We start from the raw sequence: 26,318 nt of genomic DNA on the forward strand, positions 1-26,318 counted from the left end.
CATACAGCCCACACAAGGGGGTCGCCCACAGTAGTCCCTACAGGAGGGTGCTGGACGGGGGTCGCAGAGCGTTCCACCGGCATGGGTAAGGCTAGCCACCAGTACCGCTTCCAACAGGGATGAGTGCAGGGGTCACAGGCCCCCTCAGTCCCAGGCACTGGCGGGGTCAGGTCCGGTGAGCAGATGTCCGGGGGAATGGTCGGGGATGGGGGTGCGGATGAGAGAGGAGGGGGGGTGGGAGAGGGTCAGGCGGGGGCAGTGCAGACCGGGGCCACCGTGTAGCCTAGTGGTCCTGGTTGGGCAGAGGGTACACACCATGCTAAAATGCATGCCTTCCACTCGCTAAAGACAATGAACATCGGAATCCAACCAGGAATGGTGGCATTCATCCTGGCCTCTGCAGCCCTGGAGGATGCACTGATACTGCACGAGCAAGAGCTGCTCAAGGAAGGCCCTGAAGCGGCGAAGCCTGTCCCAGAGGAACTGGAACCAGCTGGTGAGGGTGGAGTGCCGGCTGTCCAGCGGGCCGAGGAGGAGGTGGGAAGGAGGCGTGGCTCGAGGTCTCATGTGTACTGGCAGCGCCTGTCTTTCAAGGACCTGCCAGACCGGGTATGCCGTCGAAGACTCCGGCTGAACAGGTGGACAATACGGCATATCTGTTGCATCATGGCGCAAATGGTACCGCGGTGGCCATCAAGGTGACGGTCGCCCTGAACCTTTACGCCACTGGGCCCTTTCAGGCGCCGAGTGGGGACTGGTCCGTGATCTCACAGAGCTCTGTCAGCAGGTGCATCCGTGCCATCATGGATGCCCTATTTGCCCATCGGCACAAAACATCCACTTCAATGTGGACTGAGCCCACCAGGATGCCTGGGCAGTGGGGTTCGCCACCATCGCCAGGGATGCTCTAAGTCCAGGGGGTGATCGATGGGATGGATGCATGTCGCGTCCTATGGACACCTGACCAACACGGGCCGATCTTCACAACTGGAAAGGGGTTCCACTCAATGAACGTGCAATTGGTGTGTGACCATAAGATGCACATCATGCATGCCTGCACCCGATACCCGGGCACTGTGTACGACGCCTTCATCCTGACACCTTTGAGGTGCATCCCTGAGTGAAGGGTTGGCTGCTGGGCGACAGGGGCTATCCGTTGCGTTCATGGCTGATGACGCCTATTTGGAGGCTACAGACTGACGCGGAGACCCACTCCAATGACGCCCATGCAGCAACCAGGGGCCTGATGTGGCAGTGCACCGGCCTCCTGAAGATGCGACTCAGGTGCCAGGGCGCTCGGGAGGGCCCCGCCGTCGGTAATACATCCTGATGGAGGCAGAGCATTGTGGGAGCCCCGCAGAATACCGGTCGGACCAGTTATTGATATGCCAATGGTGCTTCCTGGACGTGCGGAGTAGAATGCATTGACGTCGCTGTCGAGGCACCGGAGCATGGCGTTCTGTTGGGCGTCCGGTGCTGGCCACGATTTTCATCTCATGAACGATTCTCTGCCCAATTATGTTTCACGATTCCGGCGTCGCTGGATGGAGAATTCCGCCCTAGTTTTTGCACCCAGCATCTGATATTACCATTTTCACGGAAAACACAGCCTTATATTCTGCACTGCCCAGTACTACCCCCACCCCACCAATTCCACAAACACAGACTAACCCTTCAAATAATCAACCATCACTTCAACATCAGCCCATACCACCCCCACACATTGGTTCTCATCAATTCATGGGTTCCCATTCATCAGCAAATAAGTAAAGAATTAACTTTTTACCCAATACCCATGAAGGGACAAAATGGGAAAGTGGTGTAATATAATAATTATTTCACCTACCTGAAGAATGGTCAACTAACTATCCAATATTTTCTCAGGTGCCTGTGTAAAACCTGTCATGAGACTATTTTCCTTTACTTTTGAATATAACATTTTTCAACTGATTGGAAATTTTACAATTTGAATTGAGATGGAGCAAATTAGTTAAAAATGCACTTTCCAAAGTGACGTTGAGCAACAAACAAAACATCTCCGAGTGAGACATGTCCTACAATCCAGACATCCATCGAAACACATAACTGTCTAAGGAAGAGGCATTAAAAATGCAAAGTACTCGTTATTGAAACAATGGCTGCCACAGACGGTCACACCCAATCCTCTTGGAAATGGGTGAAGTATTTCAAGGCAAGGCTGTCCAGCCACTGGAGAGACATTGCAATTGACAAAAGTGGTGTCAAAATAGTCTTTAGCTGAGGAAACCGGCTGAAAGCTGCTCATAGACTCCTGAGAGTGCAGAAGGAGGCCATTTGGCCCATCAAGTCAGCACCGACCCATCGAAAGAGCACCCTACCTCGGCCCACTCCCCGCCCTATCCCAGTAACCCCACCTAACATCTTTTAGATACTAAGGGGAAATTTATCGTGGCCAATCCACCTGGCCTGCACATCTTTAGACCATGGGGGGAAACCGGAGCACCCAGAGGAAATGTATGCAGACACAGGGAGAAAATGCAAACTCCACACCAACAGTCACCCGAGGCCAGGGTCCCTGGCTCTGTGAGACAGCAGTGCTAACCACTGCGCCACCGTGCCACGCTCTCTCACTTTGAATAAAAGCCTTGCCCAGTTTGGGAAGCCAACTCTATCAGTACCTTGCCAGCAAACAGAACTCTCATAATAATTGCAATGTCTTTTACATCTGATTATATCCAAGAAAACCGTTAACCCATATCAGCCGCAACATTTAAAATCTGTGCCTCAAGGACAAATAAGGACCGATTATTATCTTACCTTTTTTTCATTTGACTTTAACTTCAGCCTTTGGTGTGAGCAACCGAGGAGGTTGAATATAAGGGGAGCCAGTTCATCCCTTTTCTCACCCGGTCAGAACAATCTTTGCGCAGAAAAAAAAAAGGTGTTGCTCATCCATCTGATTCCTGCTTTGACTGCTGAGGTGATCTTGGCCGGCGTTACCTGGACTTTGGATATCGTGGAGACGTGGCCAAAGTCTGTATCACCTGCGCCTGTTGCGGAGTAGATTCAGCTACTGAGAGACGAGGCAGTGTGTTTGTCGATGAAGTGGGGGCATGGGGGCAACAGATGAGACGCCTTCACTTCCGTGTCCCATTTCGCCATCGGCCCCTCATGCCCCAACCTCATTTAATTTTTATCTCTGTGGTGGAGAGCATTGTGCTGCAAATCATCGACAAATTTGGATCTATGACTCCCGATCCCTTCAGCTCAGTGTGTTGAATAATTCACAACTGATTGGTGCCCAGAATATATGCAAAAAGTATGAGTTGAAAACCTATTAAAATTGTAGGGGCACTTAAGCCAATCCTTCATTCTTACATCTGTAATACAAGAGCTCCTGTTCAATTTTTTTTCAATTGGCATAAACCTTCTTTGAATGCTATTATAATGAAAGCACTAATGCATTTGTGAACATAGGAATAAATGTATCACTTGTATAGCACAATTTCACCATCTTTATATGAATCCTAAACATCACATCCAGAATGTCAGCAGTAATACGCTATACATTGTTTCATGTAGCACTTCATAATCATTTGGCCACTTTTCCTCAGAAAACATTTAAAAGTATGTTCACTTCTCATTTGCTTCAAATAGATCTGAACTTATACAAGGTTTTTTTAAAATAAAATGACTTAAATGCAAAAGTGATTATCCACATTCAAATATGCTTTCCCCAAGCACAAAACAAAAAGCTATTTGTTTGTGTGGCAGCGCGGCTGCTATCAGGGCCGACCTTTAGCCGGCCACCTGACCCACTTGGGGCCTATCGTGTGGGAGTGCAGGAACCCCAACCAATGGGGAAAAAGCACAGGGCCTGGGAACAATGGCCCGGGCAGTGTGGACTCTGGAGAAAGGATCTGTATGATATACCTCTGTGCCTGTCTATAGTTAAACCTCATTGTTTTTTCCAAAAACCTCTTTGTTACAGACGAAGCCTCCTCAGTAATACCTCGCATAATATTACAGTTAGGTTGAGTAATAATTTATGATGATTGTAAACTGCTAACTGCTCTATTTATGAGGTGTGGAGAAGCTGAAAATGTAGGCTTCGAGTGGCTCTTCCAGGCCCAAGACCTGCTGATGCGATTTTTAGGCATTTACGAAGAGGCACAGGCACAGCTATCTGAAAGAGACAGAGGGTTGCTTGGATTGGCAAACATGCCAAATTAAGAACCTCATTGGCAATTTGTACCAAGTGGTTAATGGACTTACCAGCAACCTTAAAAGGAACAACTCGAAGCTGTGCCATAAATGGCCTGGAAAATTTGGAGAGGGAAAACGTGGCTTGGTGGAGCAGGACTCTTCTACCTTGCTGCACAAAAGTACTGTGGCCCACTGTCAATCGCTGGGTAGACACGACTAGAGTGACTCTCTTTCATTGTTAACTGCTGGCTTGGCTCAATCGTTGAACCACAAGATTTGTCACCATCCAGTTCAGTTAACTGCCCATTTGCTCTCATTGACTGCTGGGCAACGTTAAAAACTGCATCCCTGAAAATGTTTGTGATCTACAACTTAATCCATTGAGTGGATGCCATGGGTTCATGTTCAACAGTGTGCTGATTTTCAGGACAATTCTGAAAACCATAACCTTTATTTTGGGAAATGTTTGGTCCTTTTCTGTATACGGAGGGGCCCCAGAAAAATGTAGGCTCGGAAAAGAAGAGGAGACCCTGTTCTAGGACATAGTCCAGATACGGAGTATTCGTTCTGTCTGATACTCAGTAAGATAACCCATTGATGCGGAAGTACAGAAAGTTCATTATTTTAAGTTACTACATAGACACGTTGCTTTAATTCAAATGAGTCATAACTGTTGCCCTCTATATTCACCTTCCTTGAAATAAAATAGCCTAATGATTCAAATCCATCTTCGCCTCACCAGATGTTTCCATCGTTCGCCTTCAGCCATACTGAAGAAAAGGGAAGAAAGTAGAGTCATGGTCAGAAATTATGCTTTCGGCAACACAGATGAAGGGAAAACTATCGACGTAAAGGACTTGAATCACTTGAGAGAAATAAGAAACGTGGGAGGAAAACAACTTTGCAGTCGAAGCATATGTTAGAGCGTGTGGCTCAAATGGACGTTCTTTACACAAAGACGTCAAATATAAGGAAAATATTCAGCCACAAATTACTGAGACATGACTGCACGATAGTCAGTGCTGTGAACTGAATAACGCTGGTTATGATAAAAACAGAGAGCGTGATTCTCCAGTCTTCCAGACACATGGAATTCTCTACAAATGGGACTATGTCCCCACCCCACGCCGGCGGGAAAACCAGCGCCAACGACTCCGGCGTCGATGGCCCCCGGAAGTGAGGAATTCTCACCTTTCTAGGGTCTAGGTTGCCGCCAGAGTTGTCCCCGCAGCTCCAGCCAGCGGGGAACGGCCCACGTGATCTCGCGCATGCTCGGAACGGCCGCCGTATTTCCGCGCATGCATGGGGGTTCCCTTCTCCGTGCCGGCCCACGGGCAATATAGCGGATCCCTACAGGGGCCCGGTGAGGAGTAAAGTAGGCCCCCATGGAACTAGCCCGCCCGCCGATCGGTAGGCCCTGATCGCGGGCCAGGCCACCGTGGAGGCCCTCCCCGGGGTCGGGTCCCCCCGCCCCTCCCCCAGGACTGGGTCTCCCCGCCCCGCCCCCAGGATGGTCCCCGCACACGTACTTACCTCATGAGGTGAGTAATCCACGCCGGCGGGACAGGGCAATACTCGTTAGCCACTCGGCCTATCGGGGCCCAGAGAATCGCCGGGTGGGCCGCTGTCAATGGCCCCCGACCGGCGAGGCTGCGATCCCACCGGCACCCGAAAAACGGCGCCAGAGAATAGGGAGGCCGGCGGCGGGGCGGGATTCTCACGCCCTCCAGGGGATTCTCCGACCCGGCGCCGGGCTGGAGAATCCCGGCCATGTTTCTGGCCAGCGCCATTCACTGGCGGCGGGGATTCTACCTTATCAATGGAATTACCCATTGCAACCGCCCCACACCACCTCGAAAACAGCTGACGGGAATGTGCTGCCAGCGGGAAAAGTGAACCGCAGCGACCGGAGAATTCTGACGAGAAAACATTGGGATAACTCAACAGGTCTGGCAGAATCAGTGGAGAGAGAAACAGAGCTAAATGGTTCGAGAATCGTACGCACTCAAAATGTTAGATTTGACTCTCTCTCTCCACAGATGCGGCCACATCTGTTGAGCTTTCCCAGCATTTTCTGTTTTTATTTCAGATTTCTATCATCCGCAATATTTAAACCAACTTAAGTTCTGCAGCGATGATAGAGAAACTGGTGGACGGGGAAGAGCAGGGGCGGAATCATCTGTCCTACCAGCCCCCCTTTCCGGCACGGCGTGTCCGCTGGCAGTGGGATTCTCCGTTCTCCGCAACCGGTCAATGGGGTTTCCCATTGTGGCCACACCCCATGCCGTCAGGAAAGCTGCTGGGGCGGGTGCGCTGCCGGAGAACTGGAGGAGCCTGTAGATGGAGAATCCCGCAGAGTAGCTTTAGTGATTAAATGATTTCTAAGAAAAGAGAGATTTAAAAAGAAGATAAGCAGGCAGTGGAGACTTTGTGGCTAAAATAAAGAAATAGAGAAAGAATGCGGGGTTCTGCGTCGGTGGGATCCTCCACTTCGCCGACAGTGCACCTACGTCCGCGCGTTATAATAACAATCTTTATTGTCACATGTAGGCTTACATTAACACTGCAATGAAGTTACTGTGAAAAGCCCCTAGTCGCCACATTCCGGCGCCTGTTCAGGTACACAGAGGGAGAATTCAGAATGTCCAAATTACCTAACAGCACGTCGTTCTGGACTTGTGGAATGAAACTGAAGCACCCAGAGGAAACCCACGCAAACACGGGGAGAAGGTTCAAACTGGCACAGACAGTGACCCAAGCAAGAATCGAACCTGGGACCCTGGCGGTGTGAAACAACAGTGCTAACCACTCTGCTACCATGCCACCCAGTGCCGGGCAATTTGGTCTCCTGACGGCGTGGATGGCCACAATGGGAAACCCCATTGGCCAGCTCCCAGAACAGGGGGTTCCGCTGCCAGCGGGGACGCGCTGTGCTGGAAAACAGGCTGGTGGGACGGAGAATCCCACCCAGGATTAAGGGCTAGCGTACAAATGTGTGTAGGCGACCTGGTAGCAGCTGTGAATTAGAAGGATGTATAAATGCAAGGATTAGACAAGCATGTAATGGCATTAATGGGGGAATTTCACTTTCATGTAGATTGTGATGAGTGGACAAACCCATGTTCGCAAGATGAAAATTTCTCAAGAAGATTGAGGATAGTTTTCTGCAACAGTACATCCCAGGACCACACGGGTGGTGTCATATTGCATTTAGATTAAGTTTTTTAAAAATATTTTTTTATTCTCCATTTTCACATTTTCTTTTGAATTTACACCACACCAACAAACAGTAAACGAATACCATGTCAATTCCCCTACCAACAACAACGATCCCATCCTCCCACCAACCCCACACAATGGCCCACCTGTCAATATCAGTATCAAATAAAACAAAACCTCCCAAGGAGGAAAAAAATGAAAAATGAAAAAGGAATCAGGAATCGCCTGTGGTCACCATTGACATATATAGTCCACCCACCCCCTAATATTCAACACCATCCAATCCCCGAAAGAGTACCATGAATGACACCCATGAATTGTAGACACCCCCCCTCCCAGACTCTTCCCCTCCACTTCCTCTTGTAAACTCCTCCCCCCAACTTCGGTTCCTTCCCCCAACTTTTCATCCCGGCTAGACTCACCGAAACCTGTTCTACCAGGCTCCGATGGCCGCAGTCCCCCCCCCACCTCACTCCCGTTCACTGGCCGGCTTAAACCGACCAGCATGGAGGCCCCCGCCCGGGTCTCTTTCCCTCTTGCCCGGTCCCAGGAAAACCAAGAAATCCCCTTTAGCACACGACCCCAACAAACACACCCAAGCCCCAAAGAACCATCATTGCAAATGAAAGTCCCAACTCTTCCCTTGTCCAAATATGTACAGCGTCGACTCATTTAGTACATACACCAACACCCAGTGAAAAAATAAAGTTACATGAGGCTCCATCGGTACACGACCCGCTCTCAGTCCCATTTCTCAATTCTGCCACAGTCCTTCTGCCTTCGCAAACTCCTCCGCCGCTTCCGCCGAGCCAGAATAAAAGTCCTTGGATTTGTAGGTTACCCTCAACTTAGCTGGATATACTATGCCGCACTGCACCTTGCTGATGTACAGTGCCTTCTTCACCCGGCTGAAGACAGTCCGCCTCCTCGCCAGCTCCACCGTAAAGTCCTGGTATATGCGCATACCAGCTCCAGCCCACTGCACCACCCGCTTCTGTTTTGCCCAGCACAGGACCTTCTCCTTCACGCTAAGGAAACACACAGTTATTGCTCTTGGCGGCTCACTCGCCTTTGGTATAGGCCTCCACGACCGATGAGCCCGATCCAGTTCATATCGAGAGGGATTGTCCCCCTCCCCAAATAGCTTCATCGTGGCAAAACACTCCGTCGGCCTCGGGCCTTCCACCCCTTCAGGCAGACCCGCGATCCTCAGATTCTGCCGCCTGGATCTGTTTTGCAGGTCTTCCATTTTGGCTTGCAGACCCTCCTTGTTGGTCTCTATCACCCTCCACAACTCATTCCCCATCGAGGTGAGTTGATCACTGTGCTGCGATCATGCCTCTTCACTTCCTTCAGTGTCTCACCTTGCTCCCGCACCTCTGCTGCTGTGCTTGATACACCCGCCCTCACCGGGGCAATCGCCTCCTCCACCAGCACTTTCAATACCGCCCCCATCTCCTTCTTCATCGCTTCCATGTGTTTTGTGAACTGATTTTCAAATTCCACAGCCATCACCTTGGTCATTTCTTCTGCTGTCAGCGAAACGGCCTCCAATGGTGCCCCAGCCACCGCTTTCCTTACAATTCCTGCGCTGACTTTTCCACTCACCGGCGGTCTTTCATTAACCCCCTTTTTCACGGCTGTTTTTTCCCCCAATCTTGGACATTTCCCCTCCCTGTGCCTTCTTACAGCTTTTTCAAGCTCCGTTGCCCCCGGGACCGGGGGTTAAAACCTAAAATTTCTATTCCCGAGCGGGAGCCCTCCAGTGTGCGGCTGCCTCCCGCCCGCCGTCACCGGATGTGCACCGCATTTAGATTAAATAACAGGTAATGCGTTATATTTACTTTCATCATGAAGGTACTTGAGCATTCAGCAAGTAGGGATCATGATATCATTTTTTCAAGATAGTGTTTGAAAATGAGAAATATAAACCAGCCACTAAGATTGTTAATTGAGGTGGAGCTGACTTCAGTAGGTGTAGACAGTAAGGGCTGGATTCTCAGTCACCCATATGTCACTGCTTTGAAAATAGTGCATTCAGATAGCGTCAGTCTTCCGACTGAGGGCGGGTGTATCAAGCACAGCGCCTTCCGACGCCTCAGTAACTGCAATTTTCAAAATGGGGAAGCAGCGAGACAGCAATCCAAACACTTCCAATCAACTTGCTGTTAAGTTCTTTGAAAGTTTGTTAATCGGCTGGAGAGGGATGACATTTTCAGAGGTAAGGTAACAGAGAATGGTTTAAGGCACATTAGCGCAGAGCTGTCTGGAGCACAGTGAAGAGCCATGTGGCTGATAATTTAAAATCTTGAAAAATGATAAGCACCCAAATTGCTCATGCAGAGGCACAAAGTTACTTGCTTGAGCAGAACTGATGGCATTTGTTTGTACCTTGAAAATGTATTTACTAAGACACTGGCAAGTCCAGTTATGCCTTTGAGATTCATCCTGCAGAGCTAGTTCCTTCCTGACTGTGGGACTCATGAAGGACAGGCTTCCCAGATAGGGGGCGGGGGACACAGCATTATGAACCAAGATAAAAGCCGGCCCACAGCAGGGCCTGGTTAGTTCACCCAGCAAGCACTGTACTGGGAGCCATATGCTGCCTTGAGCAGAACTTTGTAAATAATTCGATAAACTTCTTTTCTCTTACCACTGACTTCCTCAAGTTACTAAGCTGGCGACGAGGAAAAAAGGAAACTCCGGACATGATCGTGGAACCGCCTACCGCTGGAAGTTTGCTGCTCGAGGCATATTGTTGCACCAGTTTAAGATGCCACTATTCGGTAAGTTGGAAACCTTTGATGCAGGCCCGGAAGACTGGAACCAGTATACGCAGCGCATGGGGTATTCTTTCGAGGAAAACGGGATTTGGGGGGAAGACCATCAGAAAGTCCTCTTCCTGATGACCTGCAGGGTCCAGATGTATGGGATGATGAAGAGTCTGACTTACCCGGCTGCACCAGGCTCCAAATCCTTTGATGAGCTGGTCGCTTTGGTTTCGGAACACGAGGAACCTAAGCCTTCCGTAATTATGCAACCGTGTCATTTTAATATGGTGATGTGGTGTCCAGGTGAATCAATCACTAACTTCTTAACCCACCTAAGACGTCTGGCTGAACACTGCAAGTTCGGGCCGTCCCTCTCTGAGATACTGAGGGACCTGCTAGTGTGTGGTGTCAACAACACCACCACTCAGTCAAAACCACCATTGTTCTGAAATGGGCCATTGAACTTACATTATTCCGAGAGCATGCGGAGAAACGAATGCTGGAGCTGCAGGGGTCCATGGGCTACAGTGTCCATAGTTTGGCCCATTCTTCCTTTCAAACTCCCAAACCTCTTCACTGCGACGCTGACTGCGAGGTCACCGTTCCCAGACTGCTTCATTGCGATGCTAACTGTGAGAACACCATTCATTCCCAGACTGCTTCACTGCGATGCTGACTGTGGGCCAGTTCCCAGACTGCTTCACTGTGATGCTAACCGTAAGAACACTGTTCCCATACCACTTCACTGTGACACTGACTGTGAAGACACCGTTCCAGACATTAGGGGAGGTAAATGCCTGAAGACCTGCACAAAGGGAATGCAGAAATGTGGGGCGAAATTCTCCCCCAACGGCGGGATGCCCGCCGACTGGCGCCAAAGCCGGCGCCAATCAGACGGGCATCGCGCCGGCAAAAAGGTGCGGAAGTCTCCACATCTTTGGCGGCCTAGCCCCAACATTGAGGGGCTAGGCCGATGCCGGAGGGATTTCCGCCCCGCCAGCTGGCGGAAATGGCGTTTGTTGCCCCGCCAGCTGGCGCGGAAATGCGGCGCATGCGCGGGAGCGTCAGTGGCCGCTGTCAGTTTCCCAGCGCATGCGCGGGAGCATCTGCGGCCGCTGTCAGTTTCCCGCGCATGCGCAGTGGGGAGAGTCTCTTCCGCCTCCGCCATGGTGGAGGCCGTGGCGGAGGCGGAAGGGAAAGAGTGCCCACACGGCACAGGCCCGCCCGCGGATCGGTGGGCCCCAATCGCGGGCCAGGCCACCGTGGGGGCACCCCCCGGGGTCAGATCGCCCCGCGCCCCCCCCCAGGACCCCGGAGCCCGCCCACGCCGCCTGGTCCCGCCGGTAAATACCAGGTTTGATTTACGTCGGCGGGACAGGCAATTCCTGGGCGGGACTTCGGCCCATCCGGGCCGGAGAATCCAGCGGGGGGTCCCGCCAACCGGCGCGGCCGGATTCCCGCCCCCGCCCAATCTCCGGGAGCGGAGACTTCGGCGGGGGCGGGGGCAGGATTCACGGCGGCCAACGGCCATTCTCCGACCCGGCGGGGGGTCGGAGAATGACGCCCGTGGTTAGTTGACTTCTGTATGACATATTGGATGGCTTGATTTATACATTTGGTTTGAAATGCTTGTTATCTGGTGGCTTTTATTTTAATTTTAAGGCCAAGAGGCTGTGATGTTTAGTTACAGATGTAAGGACTGTTGTGAAAGTGGAATAGGAGTTGTGTTTGCTGATACCACCGTCAGATGTGTGGATCACAGACAATCTAGCCAGAAAGGGGATGTGTTGGTTCTCTCGTCCCTTCCTCCTCCTCCACTTCTTCGTCATCCTCCATTTTCTCCTTAACTTTTTGTGGTGAATGTATTCACCATAATATAAGTAGTCTGTATAATACTGGGGCCTATGGCCAGGGAATAGTAATATAATCTCCTTCCATGTATTGTACTGGAACCCTGGTGGGCTCCGCCTCTGGCTCCGCCTCCCCCCGGACGGTATATAGACCTGCCGCCTGGTGGCGGCGCTCATTTGTTACAGCAGTAACAGGCAGGCAAGTTCTTGGATAATAAAGCCTATGTTCACTCACTCTCATCGTCTTGTCGTGAATTGATGGTACATCACCTTTCTTTCCTCCTTTTTCTCCTCCTCTTCTTCCATTTCAGCTATTTTCTGTATAAGTGAAGGCTGTGCAGACATGGAAGTGGTGAGACTGTGCGGCATGCAGCCGGCCCACAACGAAGTGTGACATGCTTTCTGCCAAATACCGCAGGGGTCTACCAGAATGCTGCAGGCAGCAGAATTGTCCTTTAAGCACTACAATGTTCTACTCAATCACATTTTGTGTGGGTGTATGGTAATCCATGTCATGCATGCCGTGCATGCTGTCCATGTATCTGTGGGTTATGCACTGAGCCATGTGTCGGGTGGTCATCATGGTGGGCCTTCTAACTCATGAGCTACCCCTTGGATTGATGTGCTGCCTCAAATGCGAATGGCACAACAGACTGCCACAGAATGAAGACATCATGGCTGCTGTAAAGATGCTGAACGTTGGTCTGTATGATGTTCTGAGTATGGTCACATGACAGGTAGACATTGCAATGTCTTCCACTTCCACTTCCCTTCCACTTGCAGAACATTTCAGAGTCGACATAAAGCACCCGCAAAATGACGTATGCAGTCAATGTTGCAATTCTCACAAAGCTGCTTGCTTGCTCTCTCCACAACTCTCTGCCACAAAATGGTACAAGTTGTCTTTGCATACAGAGCCTCAGTAACCACCTTCCCAAGGGCAATAAGAGATGGCAACAAATTCTGTCCTTTCCATATCCCAGGAGAGAATTTTTTTTAAATAGTGGATGACAAATTGTTGCAAACATTCCAAGATCCAGCCTGGTACAGGGTCTGATGCATTAGAATTCATGGCCATTCTCACCTTGGCAGCCTCTGGCAGCGCTGACCTTGCCCTCCTCTGAGGCTGAAGTTGTGCTACAGCAGATGGTAGATTTCAGTGAGAACCTCCTTCATGAAGAAGAGACAACTGGCAGACTGTTCCTCGCTGAAGGGCGAGGTGGAAGAATTGCAATGTACCTCATGCTGAGAATCTTTTTTTCCACCTGCTCCTCCTCCCTAGCTTATCCACCTCTATGTCACCTCTGCTCATTCTTCATGTCATGCTGTATTCAAAGAGAGATGCAAACTACTTGCACCCATTTCTGAGAGATAATTGTTTCTGCAGAATTCTTTAACACGCATCTAATCCATTCAGCATATGCCACTATGTCCTCCGTTGACTGACTTCAGCAACTTTAAATGGCACTACCGTCCATCTAGCACATTTTTTCAAACTCAGCAACAGCCAACACGCCGTCTGGAAATCCTCCGCGTCTTCGATGAGGGAGAAAATCTCCGTGCTTACCCTCGAGTGCAGGACCTGTAGTTTTTGGTCTTCTGTGACCCGGCCGGTGGCCGTTCTGAGGTAGGCCTCGAAACAAGTCTGCCAGTGCTTGAAGACTGCTGCCGCATTCACTGCGTGGGGGCTGATCCTCAGGCATTCCGGGATGATCCTGAGCTCCATAGGCCTTTTTAGGCACGCTTAATAAATTGTAGCGCACAAAGACTCCGTGAGACGAATAGAGTGAAGTCGATGAGGCTTTATTAAGCCTGTCTGTTTCCCCGCAGCTCGATAGTAGAATGGCCTGCGGGGGAGGGCTCCGGCTTCTTATACTCCACCTTCAGGGCGGAGCTAGAGGTCAACGGCCAACCAGGACCCGGGATCTGTCAGCCAATGACATTAGGGCTTCCAGTCCCACATGACCCCTAATACATACTACCACAATTAGCAACGGAGTAAATGATCCTTTTAAAATAGTGCTGGTTAGTGAGTCCTTCCGTCAGCTGAATTTATGATCAGCTGTAAGAGGTTAAGAAGGGGGCACATGCTGGAGCATTGACCTCGAAAATGTAGCACTGGTGTCAAATCAGCGTTATACACTGACATATCATAATCTGGCCACTCTGCAGACATTTGGCACATGTTCCCTGCACCTTCACTCATATTATGCCTGAGATGGTGCCTGGTGTGGCCAATTCCAGAAATGTGGGCCATGGCTGCCATTGTGGAACCAAAATGTAGCACCAAAGGTAGTGCTGCTATCCAACCAAATGTTGTTATCTCCCAATGCTACCTGTAAAAGGAGACCAACCTCCTTCTGGTTAGCCTCCTCCTCAGCACCTTCAAAAAATGGGACACCCTTTCAACATATTTTCTGCCTGCCATTCTGATGGTGTTCAGAACGAAGCTGAATGTAATCACAGTCCAACTCCCCTTTAAGAGGTGTTACCTGTCTTGAATTTATGTCAATGGCATCAGCAACACTGACTTACACTGACATACCACCTTCCCACATAGTAAAATACCTCAAGGTGCTTCACAGGAGCATTTTGAATGACAGTTTCATACTGAACTACATAATGATCCCTTCCCTCCATCATTCTTTCGTGGGATGTCGGCATCGCTGGCAAAACAGGATTTGTTGCTCATCCCTTGCATCAAAAACTTCAGAGGGTAGTTAAAGTCTATCTGCCACATTACTGTGGGTCTGGAGATACATGTTGGGGCTGGTTTAGCACAGGTCTAAATAGCTGGATTTTAAAGCAGACCAAGGCAGGCCAGCAGCACGGTTCAATTCTGTTACCAGCCTCCCTGAACAGGCACCGGAATGTGGCGACTAGGGTCTTTTCACAGTGATTTCATTTGAAGCCTACTTGTGACAATAAGCGATTTTAATTTCATTTCATTTAGACCAGACCAGGTAAAGATGGCAGACTTCCTTCCCGAAAGGACATTTCTGAACCAGATGGGTTTTTATTACAATAGATAACCGTTGTTATGGTCGCACATTACTGACACAAGTTAGGGTGGCATGTGGCGCAGTGGATAGCACTGGGACTGCGGCGCTGAGGACCCGGGTTCGAATCCCGGCCCTGGGTCACTGTCTGTGTGGAGTTTGCACATTCTCCCCGTGTCTGTGTGGGTTTCACCCCCACACCCCAAAGATATGCAGGTTAGGTGGATTGGCGATGCTAAATTGCCCCTTAATTGAAAAACAAAAATAATTGGGTATTCTAAATTTTTTTTTAAATTACTGATGCTAGTTTTCAATTCCAGATTTACGAACTGAATTTAAATCCCACCAGCTTCCATGTTGAGGTTTGAACCCTGATCCCAAAGCTAGAGCCTGGGCTACTAACCCAACAACATTACCATGACACCAACGTCGTCCCAAGTTGCCAAGGAAGAGCATGACTTATGCTGCCACCTCATTTATTTCATTCTGAGCAGGCACAGGGACTAATTTAGTGCTATCTCCAAACCCACGTGAAGAGACATGCATTTGGAACAGACTGACCATTTAACAGGGGATTATGAATTTAAAGCCCATTATTTCTTTTGCACACAGTTTCAAACCCAGAGTTACTCATCGCTCACGCGGCCATTATTGCAATCGACTTTGGGAAATCTATAATTTACCCATTGGCACTTCAGTAAATTTCCTCTACATCTTTGATGCTCCCAGCAGCCATCAAGGTCAAATTTGTGGGTCAAATATTTGCGTTCCAGATGGCTACAGGTGAATCTTATTATCGAAGCACCTGATTTTTAAAAAAAAATTGTCGTTCTTTCTTTCCGTCTGGAAGTAACCTTTCCCACATTGTATCGGTTTGGTTTAAAATGCAGACAGATTCATTCATGCAAGTAATTTGAGCGAATGACAATTACAGATTTATTTTGCTGTTGAACTTATTTTGGTCATTTCAAATTAGTAAAATGAATCTTTCTGAACCCAGGATGGAGAGGATGTGACCTGTTGTAACCTTTCTCACAATGCAGTTGATTTTGGTGCACATGTCACACTGAGAAAGCTCTAAGTAAATTTTATGCACTAATGAATTCTACAAATAATCATGTTTTATTCATACACATTAGTATCTGTTTATGAGGGAAAAAAACAGCAGAATCCAGTAGAATCCAATCAAAGACTAATCCTGCAAAGGGAAAATCCATCTTAAGCTGCAAAATGGTCCCTGACTAAGCAAAAAATCCCAATTTATTCCCTACTACCAAAAATGACCTCAGCTAAAATAGCACATCATTAATCAACCGGTGAATAAATCCGGTGACATGCATCTGAAAAAAAACTATGGACTATGGAGGGTGGCATGGTAGCATAGTGGTTCGCACAATTGCTTTACAGCTCCAGGGTCCCAGGTTCGATTCCCGGCTTGGGTCACTGGCTGTGTGGAGTTTGCTCGTTCTCCCCGTGTCTGCGTGGGTTTCCTCCGGGTGCTCCGGTTTCCTTCCAAAGACGTGCAAGTTAGGTCAATTGGCATGCTAAATTGCTCATAGTGTCCAAACAAATGAATGGTGAAAATAAAAATCTTCATGTATGTCGTGTCAAAACAAAAGCATTCGTTCATACTGTACTGAGGATTAATAAAACGTCACATTGGACAGCCCTTTCTATTTCCATGGCCAGTTGCGTTTTTTCCCCTGTATTTTTAAATCTTTCTTTTGTTTGCTTGACACTTTGTGACAATAACATTTATCCTTTTTCTGTTTCTTTGTCCCAGGGGCCAGTGAGATCCACCACAGCACTGCTGCTGCCAGACGGTTGATATCAGCCAACTCAGCAACATGTTATGGACAGGGGAGAGAGATGGATGATTCCCCGCTTTTCCACCTGTCGACTGACCATAAAACGGATGTATTTTGAAAGAGAAAAGTGTTTCTATCCCCCTGAGTGCCAGAATTCTTAAGAAGGGGCAAATAACAGGGTTTTAAAAAAGGAAATACATCTATTACCCAACACCTGAAATGTATTTGCAACAGTACTCACTTACACAGTCACATACACGTGTAATAAAAGGTGATTACAAAAGAGGTAACATGCATCTAGATCTTAGAAGTCCAAATTTCGCTGTGATGCTTTCTATCATGATGAAGGGTTGAAACATTGCAGGCCTGTGATTCCTTTGTGATTCATTGAAGAAGTAGAGTTTAGATGTCAATGAAGATGGATTTGCAGTGACTTACTACTTGTAGCAGCAGGTTTATTTGGCTTGACTCTAGTCAAGGTGCAATTGAAGCACTGTAGCAAAACTTTGGTTTAAATAGGTAGGCTAACCTGCATTCTCTGCCCTTTGGTGGGTCTCAGTCAGGTTTGGTTTCTTTACTAATCTGGATATGTCTTTCTCTCTCTGCTCCAAAGATGTTTCTTATTAAATATCCCTTGTCATAGACCTTTGTTCCTGCCTTGTGATCATAGTATAGGTTTATTCATTGTACTCACAAATGTCTCTAATGACTTGGCCATTGACACACAATAGTGTTTGAAGTTTACCCATTTATATATCCTTGTAACAGAATGGGGTTTCTTCTCATACCCATTCTTGGAATCTCACTGCAAGAAGTACACTAAACCATTGTGAACGAGGTTCGCAGATTATTTGGATAATAGCAGCCACGAATTTGCGGGAAGGTTTTGTCATGCTTCAATGCCTTGTCCAGACATGACTAGCTTCTAGAGTCTCGCATAATTCCATGCAAATTGACAGAAAAGTAAATGGCCACCTGGCCTCTCAACTCCAGCTTGTGTCAAAAGCAGAGTGCCTGTTCTCTATTTTGATTTTAGATAAAGTATTATGTTTTTAAAATACAAAAGCTGTGAGTTCATGTTGTGTGAGCGCAACAGGGCAAATTTAGCATGGTCAATCCATCCAATCTGCACATCTTTGGTCTGTGGGAGGAAATCGGAGCACCCGGAGGAAACCCACACAGACACGGGGAGAAAGTGCAAACTCCACACTGACAGTCACCCGTACCAGAATTGAACCCGGGTCGCTGGAGCTGAGAGGCAGCAGTGTTAACCACTGTGCTACTGTGCCACCCCTACTCCACAATCAATGTTCCTTATGTGTTACATTTATCTCGAAAACTCCAATCAATTCACCGCTTCTAAATTCCGATTTAAACCACAGTTAGTGCAAGAAAGTATCTTGGCGAAGGAAGTTAAGCCTGCCCTCGGAATAGCTACCCAAAGATTCATTAAACTAATTCTGGTTGATTCAACTGCCTGCATGTGCTCGTTGAAGTTTCTGCAGTGTATCTTGATGACTAGTTCTTGACCTAGGCACTTCTCCCAACAGAGACCAGCTGTTTTGAAGCAAACATGTGATGGCTCTTAAATGCCCTCTGAAATGGTCGCGTAGCCCACTCAGTTCGAGGGCGATTGGGGATGGGCAACAAATGCTGGCATTGCCAACCACGGCCATATCCCATGAAAGAATGCAAAAGAAAATTAAGGGAGACATTGATTACACAATCCAGTTCCGATGAAAGGTCACTGACTTGAAATGTCATTTCTGTTCTTATTTTAATCAGTAAGGGAATTAAGGGTTATGGGGATAAGGTGGGAAAGTGGAGTTGAGGATTATCACATCAGATACATCGTGATGTTAATGAATGGTGGAGCAGACACGATGGGCCGAATGGCCTATTTCTCTTCCTATGTCTTCTGGTCTTTGTCTTATGATGTTGGTTTCAAGTATTACTCAAAAAGGATAATCACCATATGCTATTGAGGCTGTTAACAAGACCCCTTAAAGATATCAGGAGACCTTCTGGGACATTTTTAGGGCTTCACCAGCATCAGGAAAATACCTATTCCAGAAATTCTTTGACAATTTTGCTTAAAAACAGGACGTTCTGTGTTACTTCAACTTAGTGGAGACTCAATAGGAGTCACCAAGCAAAAGGGGTGTGCTTGACCATGGATGTCTATCTCATCAGGGACCCACCTGAGGCTGGACAAGAAATGGGAGGAGGGAAAGGGGTCAGGCGGAGAAGTTCCATCTGCTGCAGGAAAGAGGAATGGGGGGGGCGTGCAATGAGAGAAATTCTCCACCAGGTTTCTCAATTGGAAAACCTGTGCTGCCGTTTCCATCAATTCCTGGGCCACTCTGTAATCTGCTGCAGTGTGTAACCAGCACGTGCCACACCTTCAGCGAAGGTGGCTACAAGGAGCCCACATATACTGCTCCATTAAAATTGCATCTAGTCAGCATTTAAGCACAGAACCCACAGTTGAGTATCCCTTTAGACAGCGGTCAACATCAATATTGAGGTCAGGTTTACTCCCAAACAGCTAGTCATTGTTAGGAGAGGATATGAGTTGAATCCCAAGCCTTAATATTAGTGAGTGCTAGTTGGCATTTTAAGTGACAATCATTTGTTTCAGAAGATTCTTGGCAGCTATCCCCAGCATTGGCCTCAACTCCTTGATCAAGATGGCATCTTGCATTAAACACAGGTTAAGCTGTAATTTCAGCTCAAGATCCCATCCTCGTCACACTTTACTTTGCTAATTTCATAAGTATTCAGCAAGTATCATACCCATCCATGAGTACAGCAATCATTTAGCAGAGATTTCACCAAATAACCCCCAAAGTCTGATAAGGACAAACACAATGCACAAAACAGGTGGGTACTGGCTCTTGGGAGGCTTTGCAGACACAATGGGAAAAATTCTCCTTTTGTGAGACTAAGGTTGCGATCCAACGGCTGTGCCACGTCTGACTCGCGAGATGTAACGGACTCGTTATGCCTTGCGAGATTGAAGGTGATCTCGCGAGGCGTCACAATCTGGATACCGCCCACAATGGGTGGGCCCAAATTTGCTTATTCAAGTGAATAGTTAGCCTCACTTGAATATATCTACGCCAGACCTACCCAGCGCCCAGGATCAAATCCTCTTGCCTTGGAAATCCCGAGCCGGCCCCATTTAGCAGTGGTCCCCACAAATGTGGACCAGGCGGAACGGCACTTGGAGTTTTGGAGGGTTCAGATAGTACCTGCGGGGATCCCCCAGGCCATTGGAGACCCCCAGTGGGCTGAGTACAGGGCAGGATGGCAGCCTGGCACCTTGACAATGTCAACCTGGCACTCTGGCAGTGCAACCCGGGCACTCTGGCAGTGCCATACTATAAACATGGGGGTGCTGAAAGGTTGATTAGAACGTTCAGGTGCCTCATTCAGCTCGACAGCTGGAAACTCCCCTAAGTGCGGCCTCGGTGGGGAAAAACTCCCCGAAGCCAAAAGAAACGGCTTAACAACTGAAGGCTATCTCAAATGAGAGATTAGCCTTTTTAGTTGTGAGAGAACATCATGGCGCTGCACTCACAAGTGCCTCCTTGAAGGAACAGGTGGTCTGTCTGAGAGGATGATTTGTGGACTGGATGTCCTGCAATCTTTGATGCCTGAACAGCGGGCCTGTACACAAACTGATTGACAGTCTCTCGACTTCTCCAATTCCTTCCAGAGACACAAATAGGTTTTGGTGTCGACCAAGTGAAAGGCGCCCTTGTTCTGGTTGTCGCATTCGAGACGGACAGATGGCGAAGAAGACAGCAAGGCCAACATAGGGTTCAGGTGGCACCACATATGCAGTGGGCCGCCGCACATCCTCAGGATCCGGTCAGCTAACATCATACTAGAGTGTACATGAGTCAATGGTTATTCAATGAGCTGACAGCCAACATATGCTGTAGAAGACTGCGTCTTAACAGGAGGACAGTGTGGCACCTGTGCCATGTCCTCCCGGGCATGGCATCCATGGAGGAGGAGGATACCCGTTCCTGGTGGAGGTGAATGTCACTGCGGCCCTTAATTTATGCCTCACCAGGTCATTCCAGTCTCGCAGGCGGACCTGTGTGGCATTCATACTCATCAACCCACAGGTGCATCGGGGAGGTGAAGGAAGCTTTGTGTGCCCGGGCATCTAACTATATCACCTTTGACCTGGACCAGGCCCACCCAGGTGCCTGGGCTGTAGGATTTGCCGGTATCACCGGAATGCCCTGGTCCAGGGGGCCATTGATTACACGCATGGCGCCTGTGAGCATTGGGGAATCAGGGAGTGCCCGAAATTAACAGGGAGGGGTTCCACTCCCTGAATGTCCAGATCCTGTGCGATCAGCACCTCAGAATCATGCGTGTGTGTGCCCGTTACCCTTGGAGCGTGCATAACAGCTACATACTGGGGCACTCAGAGATCCTCGGTGTCTTCGAACACCAGCCTAGTTTGACGGTTGGCATGTGGGGGAAAAGGGATACCTGCTGAGGACACGGTTAATGATGCCAGTGCAGAGGCCTGAGACCGAGACAGAGATGCTGCCACCTGTGCTGTCATTCAGTGGTGCATAGGGCTGTTCAAAATGCGGTTTCGCTGTGTTGCCACGCTGGTGGGGCTCTACAGCACAGACCCCAGAGGGGCCGCTTTGTGGTCGTCTGCTGTGCCCGCCACAATTTGGCACAGCAGCGGGGCAACATTCTGGATGAAGAGCAGGATGAGCAGGCAGAGATACATGCAGGCAGGAGAGTGATGAATATTCACTGTGAGGGAAGGTCTGGTGTCCCTCAGGTTCTGATTAAGTCTCATTCCTGTCTTTGAGCTGACAAGGCGGACACACCCATCCTCAGGACGGATTCTGTGCCAGGGGCTTTTGATCTTGGACCATTGTGCTGGAGTGTGGGGGGGGGGGGATGCAGGGAGAGGGGGGGAGAGGGGGAGGGTGTTCAGGCAAGCCTGCAGTGAAGATTAAAATGACAGAGGCTTCACATGTTTCAGGTGTAAAATGCTTTACTGGTTACCATTTTAATGTGACAGATTTCCATCCCCCCTGACTATGGATAGTTACTTCATGATTGCTCACTCAGTGTTCCTCACCTTCTCAAACCTCCATGGTCTAGTGCAACGTTGAGGTGTGTACCAAAGATGCACATCGGAGGTAGAGGTAGACGTCTGCCTTCAGTACCCTGTGGCCTTTGATGCCTTTGCCGGTCACCCTCTGGAGGGCCGGGAGCGGGAAGGCTCCGGCTGACTTACAGGTGCCACCCTGTTCTGCCCGCTGCCCTTGAGATGCAACTGTGTAGGAGGGGGGTATTCAGAAGAACTGGAGACTGCCTTACTCTCCTTGGTGGCAGGCCCCGTGTTGTGCTCCAGTGCTTCTTCTTCCCTGAATGTGCCCGTAGGGCCCTGGGTGACTCCATGTGACGGAGTGAGCTCCAAAAAACTCTGAGCCATCTGATACCACCAGTCTGGAGACTCCCCATTGTCTGCTCCCTGGTGTCATTGCCTACCGAGGTGTGTGTCTCTGCGCTGGTGGGAACTACGGGTGACACCTCTGATGCCTCATTGATGTTCTCCTCAGAGCTCTTGGTAGACTCATGGGTGGCGAGAGGGCAGTGTGGTGTTGGGTGCTGTGGTGTTGGGTGCTCTGGTGCACAGATGAGCCAACACAGTTGTATGTGGTACAACTCTATTTTATTTTAACTCTTATAATACAGTTCGTTCTGGATACTCTGCACGTGCTGTCTCCCTGAGTGTGTTTGGTGGCAGATGTGTCCTGGTCCTCCTCTGCAGCTAATACTGACCACCGGGGGTCGTGTCTGTGCTTTTATATCTTTCTGTCATTGGTTGTGGTGTTGTGTGTTCTGATTTGTCTGTTGGTGTGTCTATCATGATGTGTGTGTTTGAATATCATGACATCCCCCCTTTTTACAAAGATATGTGCCTACGTGGTTATAAATATAATTGTGTCGTGAGTGCATCTAAGAGTGTGTGTGTGTGTTGTGTACAGCGTGTGTATATGACGTAACTATTTACATGGGGCGATGTCGGGTGCATCACACTAACAAGGTTGTACCATAACAAAACTTGGATACGAGAGAAAAAAAAAACGTGAACATTGGTCTGGTCAGACGATATCTGGAACAATAAACAACAACAGGTTATAATACAGAAGTGTTTGACTTTTTGAACGTATGAACAGCGTTATAAGTCCAGTCTAATGGGTGACCGCCTCAAGAATGGGCTGGTCCTCAAGCCGGTTCAGCTGTGGAGATTTGGGGTCACACTGGTTCACCTTGGACTGTTGGGAGGTGATGCTGTTGCCGAAGTCTCTACTTTACCATTTGTTGTACTTCGTGCAGTGCTTGGTTTTTTCATTCGTGCAAATATAACATTCAACATCTTTGTTAGTGGTGCCTTGGCTGTGGTTTGGTTCTGGTGGCGATGGAAGGGGCATGATCCGTGGCATCTCCACGAAGTCATCCTTGGGAACCAGTGGAGGATCCGGCGTGTGCGTACGGTTCAGTTGCGAGCGTGGAAGGCGGCGCAAAGCTCGCTGATTGCGCCTACGCACCAATCCATCCGCCCTGCATGCCAGGAACAAGGTGGAGTCTTTTTTCTTTTTATGTTTGTGGTGGACGGCATCTTGTAGCCGATGGGTCGTTGCCATCGAAGTAGCACCATCACTAATATCATGCAAGGCGATGACTGTGCCAGATGTGGAAGTTGGCCGAGACCGTGCACGCTGGTTCCGGCCACCTGCTGTGCCGGAAGGGCGACTCCGCAGAGAAACGTCGAAGCATGTCGCCTTGGAGAGAGAATTGTTGCTCGCATCAACGTCTGGCGATGGCGCGAATTGGTGTGTCCATCTTGGACCGCCGGTGCTGGTTGCCACTGCCGACCCAGTGGGACTGCCACGCGATCCATTCCCTGTCGCCGTGGCATCCGCCGTCACCCTGAGCGTGCCATCACCGAGGCCGCGACACCGCCCGTCCGGAGCAAGGTCTGGCGTGCGCGAATCAGAGTCGGCGCTTGGCTGCTCCCCATCTGGAGTCCGGTCTGCCTTCCGTCGATGCCCCCCGTCCGGAGTCCCAACAGGTTCACTGGAGGCAGCCGAGATTCCCTGAAGCTGCACTTCTGGAGTCGGAACATGCAGGAATGCACCAACCAGTGGAGAGGCTCGAGCCATCGAGGGTGGAAGCGGTGCGCCGCCACCGCAGTCGTCAGTGGTCCCACCGTGATCGTCGAGTGCCTCGGTACGCACTAGGCGAGGTCTGTCACCTTGCACCTTTTGCATGGGAAGTGGGATGCTGTCGTCACTCGTCTCACATCCCGTGGATAGCTCCTCATTAGCAGCTTGCTGTTCACTAGGGTTGGATAAATTGTCAGAGTTTTCATCTGGTGGTGCACACCATGTCGGTGGACTGTCATTGTCTTGCCGTTGTCCTTCATTTGGGCTTTTCTTCTTTGGAATTTTAAATCTTCCCCCAGACATTGCAGAACCTTGTTTATTACCCCCAAATTCTCCCATATGTATGGTCTCGAATATAGGATCCAATGTTTCTATCGACATTGTACTATTTTCCAAAGAACATTCCGTTTCACTTTTCTTCTCAGGTACCTCATATGTATCTTTGTCTAATGTACATGCCTTCATGGTCTCTGGGTCTGATTTTGCTGGGACTGGCATGGTCACAGTCTCTCTTTTACTGTTCTCAATTGCCCACATTATACTCCCCATACATAACTGCTTAATCACTGGGGTTAGTGTGGTACAATGGATAATCGGGTCGACCTTATCTGCATCTTCACCATTAGTGGAAAGCACACTTGGTTCACTTGAAACTGCTGTGGGTTTTAAATTCGTTATCTGGCTACTCGATGTCGGTGTCCTCAGGATTCTTGCTCCAATGTTCTGCTCATTTATCAGTGGAGTGTGTATAGGTTCAATGCAATTAATGTTCCCCTCAAGGTTTGAAGAGTCATTACTGACTAACTGCTGGTCTCCGAAGTTGGGATTTTGCGGCGTTGTGTTGAAGGGAGACATTTGTCCCTGCTGTAGATATGATTCAGGTTGTGTTATTTCCATTACCTGAGGATCAATGTCTTGTCCATTTTCTCGATCCGTACTAAAACACTGGCAATTCTCAGTCTGCTCCTTGCAAGTTAAACATTCAATAAATTTCTTTAGCAAATCCTCAGCATCCTTCTGTGGCCGTGCAGCATTATTAATCTCTGTTCGGCTATAATGATCCTGAAGGTCAGCGCATAAACCTTTTTTCTTCGGGCTTGGACGAGGCGATTCCTTTGGCTTGTCTTCAGTTGGGCTTGAACAGTCATCAGCGCTGTGCCCTTCATTGTAGCATGAGAGACCTTCATGGTCATGCTGCTGTGTAGTGGAGCATGGTAGGCTGTTATAGCCTTCTTGCTGTTCACGTGAGCATGGCAGACTTGCATCATCTACCGCTGGTTGGTCAGGAGAGGTTGCTAGACCCTCATGGTCTTGTTCCTGCAAGGACTGCACATTGGAGTCTTGCGTTGCTTCTATCGTGGAGGCTGTCCACGAGCTCTCTGTGGAGGCTTGTGACACTGGAGTCACTTCTTGTTCGTGCAAGGACTGCGCTCTGGAGTCTTGCGTTGCTTCTATCGTGGAGGCTGTCCACGAGCTCTCTGTGGAGGCTTGTGACACTGGAGTCACTTCTTGTTCGTGCAAGGACTGCGCTCTGGAGTCTTGCGTTGCTTCTATCGTGGAGGCTGTCCACGAGCTCTCTGTGGAGGCTTGTGACACTGGAGTCACTTCTTGTCCGTGCAAGGACTGCGCTCTGGAGTCTTGCATTTCTGCAATTGTGGAGTCTGTCCACGAGCTTGCTGTGGAGGCTTGTGACACTGGAGTCACTTCTGGTTCATGCGAGGACTGCGCTCTGGAGTCTTGCATGTCTTCTTTCATAGAGTCGGGAACGTTGAGCGGGACGTGGACCACGCTCTGTGTGGCAGCAGGGCGCTCTCCGTGTGCTTGCACCGCTCCCTGTCTGTTAATGTCAGGCTGCAGCATCATCCGGTACTGATAAGTTGGAACGTCATATCTGCTGGATTGAAGATCCTCAAATCCGAAAAATGAGTCCGCATCTGCGCCGGATTCAATGTGAGGGCCGCCAATGTGCAATACGAAAGGTTCGTCCGAGTCATAGTCGTATAGGACCACGGAGCTATCATTGGGCTCGCGAGGTCCGTAAACACTGTAAAGATCGTCATCGAAGTATTCGAGGTCGGAATCATCGGCTTGTGCGTAGGTAACTGCTTGTCGGAGGGTTCTTCGGAGGTCAAATTCATCTCCTGGGTCAATTTGCGGCACTGTGCTGTCATTCCAGGTGAGGGAAGGTTGTTTTACAGCTTTAACAGATTTTTGTTTTTTTGATTTGGGACGTTTCCCTTTTAAATTGGATTTGGGACGTTTC

At 49.1% G+C, this 26,318-nt stretch overlaps 1 pseudogene; it reads left to right on the forward strand.

Annotated features, from left to right (window-relative positions):
* Positions 1-324: 324 nt before the first annotated feature.
* The window catches only part of LOC140385926 (nucleosome assembly protein 1-like 1 pseudogene), a 109,654-nt pseudogene continuing 83,660 nt past the window's right edge, over positions 325-26,318 (forward strand).

Source organism: Scyliorhinus torazame, chromosome 11 (genome assembly GCF_047496885.1).
Source record: "Scyliorhinus torazame isolate Kashiwa2021f chromosome 11, sScyTor2.1, whole genome shotgun sequence".
NCBI lineage: Eukaryota > Metazoa > Chordata > Chondrichthyes > Carcharhiniformes > Scyliorhinidae > Scyliorhinus > Scyliorhinus torazame.